The 5219-nt window shown below is 41.4% G+C and overlaps 1 pseudogene; it reads right to left on the reverse strand.

The window, feature by feature from the left end:
- Positions 1 to 3724: 3724 nt before the first annotated feature.
- On the reverse strand, positions 3725 to 4985 carry LOC144237999 (large ribosomal subunit protein eL28 pseudogene; annotated as a pseudogene).
- Positions 4986 to 5219: the final 234 nt, after the last annotated feature.

Here is a 5219-nt window from a genome sequence, read left to right on the forward strand (position 1 = left end):
GAACAGATTTAGAATCTTTCAGACCTGGTCGAATCTAAACTCCATACTTCCAAACCAGCTGCGTGACCTTGCACAAGATATTTAATATCCCTGAGTCTGTATTTTACTCTCTACCATCAGGTGGCTACAGTAATGGCTAAATCACATGACATCTGAGGAGTATAATAAAACATCATATGTAAATTACTTAGCCCAGCACTGAACCTAGTAGATGTTCAATGTTTAGGTTTTCCTCTCCACTCGTCTCTGCACACTAACCTCTTGGCTATTATTTTAATCCTGATTCCTTAAGTAATCCAAGTAGAAAAAAAATATTTAACAACCAAATGGGAGTTTTTTTCCTCCTATTAATTTCATTGCATAGTGATTTATCAGTTAAAATGTGTATTATTATTTGGTTTTGGAACTTGGTGGTTAGAAACTAGAAGAGGAACCGTTCTAAGATATAAAAAGTTTCTATCTATACTATGGTTGGCAGATGTGCATTCACCATTTTGAAAACTGATCTTTGCTTTGGGAAAATCTTTAAGTGGCCCTTTAACTGTGTGGATCTGAAGGAAGGTACTCTGTTATTGTTTCTGGTACTTCAAAATGACCATTGACCTGAATGCAGTGTTCAACACTGAGAGACAATTTGTTTGAAAATGGAAGCACTGCGGGGCGCCTGGGTGGCTTAGTCGGTTAAGCGTCCGACTTTCACTTAGGTCATGATCTCACGGTTTGTGGGTTCGAGCCCCGCATCGGGCTCTGTGCTGACTGCCAGCTCAGAGCCTGGAGCCTGTTTCAGTCTGTGACTCCCTCTCTCTCTGACCTTCCCTGCTCACGCTGTCTCTCTCTCTCTCCTGGAAATAAATAAAACATTAAAAAATTAAAAAAAAAAATGAAAATGGAAGCATTGCTAGAATCAACCGATCCAAAGTCATTTAAGAATTTCTTGCTTTTTTTGAGGGATTTGAGGGAAGGGTACTGGGAATGTTTGTTAGCTCTGTGTAACTTTAGAGGGCATTGTGAACACTGCTGCTTGTACTCTGGAGATTGCAAAAAATCTAGAAGGGGGAACTAGCAGAAGATAGAAAGAATGGTGCTTCCCAACAAAACAGTCTTCTTAGCAGAACAGAATCCATGGAAAGAACACAGCCTGGGCTTGACACAGTCCAACTTGGACCTGAATATCAACTCTCATAAACGATGTTATTAGTTAATAATTAACAATTAACTATTAACCCAGAATATACCGATATCAAATCTTTACAGACCTTTGTGCATAGGAATGAGATCTCTCTGAGGGAAGTGGATATTTCTCTGGTTAATTATTGAAGAAAGAAGAAGTAAATTCTGGGACAGGAACCAAGGATTTGGGAGTGGTGCTTAGACTTGAGCCACTGAGCTAAATGCTTCTTCTCTCTCTGTGTCTTGTAATAGCCTGACATCAATTATCCTACCAGTAATTCTTGGAAGAGGGTCTTGCTCTTCCCTCTTCCCATGGGAAGAGCCATGGCAGGGCACGGAAGCAGGCCATGAAGAATCACTATGCCCAGAGCAACAGCCAGGAGCAACTGAAGTAGTTGCACAGTAGCTCTCAAAAAAGATGCTGCCTGAGAACAGAAGGATTTATTTGAGAGCACAAGCCAGACAACACCAGGGGATGGCCTTGGTCTTGGGAGGGCTAAAGGCTCTTCATGCATAACTGGAGGCTCAGTCAACATCCCTTGGGTAATAAAAGAAACCTAACCACATCATGTATTCATAGACTGCTTAAGCTTGGATATTTTGTCTACTCATGAATCATTTCCCTAACCATGCTCATTTCAATTGACTTGATTAAAATAGTTTCCAAACTAATTCGAAAGAGCAGAATGTGAACAAAATGGAAACCTTCTGTACCTAATCACCCAAATCTGGCATCCCATGTCAGCCCACCCAGTGAGCAAGCCTAGAGTTTTTCTGCTTGTTCTTAAGACTTTTCCCCCTGCGTTCTGCCTTTTAACACAAAGAACAAGAAAGGAGAAAAAAAAAACAAAACACGTAGAGTCCAGTCCAGTCACGATTTTTATCCACCAGATACAAATTATTTCTGCATTATAAATTCAATCCTGAATTATGCGTTAGTAGCAAAACTGGCCCTGTGTTTTATTCATAAGGGGAGACTGTGAGATCCCCCAGCCCTAGCTCAGCTGGAAAGAAGGACATTTCTGTGAGGCTGTTCATCCTTTGCCTAATCACATTTGCAGACACCACCTCAGCAAAACAAAGCAGAAGAGAAAATCACTTGGAGGCATATTTAATGCACAAGATAAACACAAGCTACTGGAAGGATGGGCAGGATCAGAAACAAGGACAGAAAAAAAAGAAAGCATAGTCCAGTTGGAACAGAGGGAGGGAACCACACACCCCTCAGCAGGGGAAATCACTGCATTTCACTGAGGCAGGTGCACTGGACATGTTTGCATATTAAATCGTTACTCAGATTTCAAGAGCCTATGTAAGGCAATGCCACAGAATGATTCGTATGCTATTTATAATTCCTTAGCAATCTTTGGTGTTTTGCAGTCAGAAAAAAAGACCCTGGGAATAGTTCACTGGAGAAAAAAAGCCCACAAAACATATTTACTTAGTTCTCTCTGCTGAATTAAGTGGCACAACTGCCATTTATATTTTTCTCCAACACCATAAAAATGTCTCCATTTGTTATGCATGACACTATATTAAACATGGTATGAAGACAATTCTTGCTTACCCCCTTGCAAGAGCAGAGGAAATGGGATGGCAATCAGGTTTCCCAGTAAACATGTTCTGAAGTCCTATGCAACTCTGAGGGAGGAAACTATGGTAATGAACCTGAGAGCCTTCAGACTCACCCTTAGCAGACGGCCTCAAGACTGGGAAAGAGATGCTCGAATTGCCCTTAAACCCTGTTTCTGGCAAGCTTGCTCTGAACTTCTTCACAAGATTTCTTGGGAATGAAAGTGAGAAGATAGAAGCCCTGCCCACCACTCAAGAAGCTGGAGAGAGTCGAAGAATCCCTGTAGTGGCAGATAATCCCCAATCCTCAACCGTCACCTTTGCTTGTGGACTCAAACAAGTGAGTTACTTCTTCTGGAACTCTTTTCTCACTCACAAAATGGAGGGACTGTTCTGGGATCTCTGCGATTCCTCCCAACTTTGAAATCCTACACCTCTAAGTTTTAATATGAAATAAATCATGTCCAGGATTGCTAAGAAGATAAAAGAGGTGATGAATATAAATATGCTTTATTACTATCTGAGTGCCAGGCATTTCCATGGACACTTAGCCCATAATACAATAGAAAAGAGAAGCCAGAGGGACCAGCTCTCCTTTAGGCTTTCCGCCAAGTGCACCACGTGTGGGAACCTCTAGTCAATTGCATTTGAGCTCCATCACACTTTTATTAAAGTTCTAGGTATGTCTGCACATCATTTGCATACACACACAGTTATGCATTTTGCATTAGGTACTTGGCCATATTTCCCTCTACACACTCTTTTGCAATAAATGAATACACTGGGGCATCACCAATGGCTGCCTTAGAAGAGAGGCTGTCTTTGGGGGTTTCCATGACCAAACATTACTGGAACGGTCCCAAGGTATGTCTGCTAGCTGTTATTTCCATCCCTCAACAAAGCTAAAACAAATCTGCCCATTTTCCGGATGAAGAAAGACAATGAAAGAATCGATACCCCAATAACACAATTCAGACAGATATTTGGAAATAGCTGGATGTTTGATTTTATTCAGATAACCATTGTTAGCAGGTTTTTTTCATAGTATTTTGGCAAATGTTTTCGACCTCTTTTAAGACTAAGCCCCATGGAAATGACTGCACCATTCCCAGGCTAAACCTTTTAAGAAGTAGCTCTTACTTCATGTTCTGTAACAGTCCATTTTTCTCCTCTCTGGTTAATTCTGAGATATACTTTGTGCCGCCATTATATGTAATGTCTTATTTTCCACCACATGCTGAAGTTGATTAGTGCTGGTATGGTGCAACACTGTCCATCTTCTACCCAGAGCCTTGCTGAATCTCATCCAATTCAAAGTTTGCCCAATGGTTGCCAAAGCTGAAAGTGAGTAGCAGAAAGCCCAAATACTAGAGGAGGGCTTCCTGGGTTTTAATACCAGATTAACCATTTTAATTTTGGAGAAACTTTTGCCAATATGCCTTCAAATATTTCACCTCCTCTATTTTGCTTTTTCATTATTTCTGGGTGTCTTTATACATGGGGTCTTGATACTTGTTTCCACTTCCCTATAGCTTCGCTTGCTTCTCAGTCTATCTTTTTATCCCATTGTGATGTTTTTAGGAGAATTTTATTTATTCAGCTGTATCAATTCTGTAGTTCAACCATCCACTAAATCCCTCATTTCAACAATTATATTTTCAAAGTTAAGATTTCAAATTGCTTCTTCTTTATAATTGCTTGTTCCTGTGGCATTTTTCAATAGTCTTCCATATCTCTCTGGTGATGTTAATTGTACTTACTTTACGTTCTTGATCAGTTTTTGTGTTTCTTTTTTAAGGGGTTGACATCTTTATTGCTTTGGAGGTGGGGAGCAGGTCCTCAAGAGCTGTTGGTGGGGCAGGCGGCTTCCTCTTCACCATCACAGGCTTTTGGCTGCACAGGATGGCACTGGCTTTGCGGACTGCGGCTAAGTACAGATCTGGATGGTATGTGTTCTTGCAGATTATGTGTCTGATGTTGCTGAGGGTGGTCAGGGTGTTGTTGAAGGGGGTCTGCACCAGGAAGCTGCAGGGTTTCACTGGCCAGATCTCTGCTTCCTGACCACCACTACCCCTCGGCCATGGCCACGGCTCTACGCCCACAGTCTTACAGTGAATCAGCCCATTGTAGCGAAGAAGTTGCAGCTTTCAGATGATGGGTTCGTGCTGTATGTCTACTTATTCCTCTTGATCAGGAAGCAGAGCAATTCCACTGGAGAACATCCATCACAGGTTGGCAGACATGGCAGCAGATCCTTGTACTATAGCAGACAAGAGGGAAAGAGGATTTTTAATTCTGCTTCCTCTGAGAGATTTCTGCCCATTTGAGAGATTTCTGCCCATTTGTTGCCTTTTTTTCCATTATGCTTGCACTCCTCAAATCCCTGGCAATTTCCCCTATGACTTTATTTTGTATCCTTTTAGGACTAACTGTTGCTTTAGCTACTAGTGTCTACCTAGAGAAGAAACTAGGATCTA

This window comes from Crocuta crocuta, unplaced genomic scaffold (assembly GCF_008692635.1).
Source record: "Crocuta crocuta isolate KB4526 unplaced genomic scaffold, BGI_CrCroc_1.0 scaffold457, whole genome shotgun sequence".
Lineage (NCBI taxonomy): Eukaryota > Metazoa > Chordata > Mammalia > Carnivora > Hyaenidae > Crocuta > Crocuta crocuta.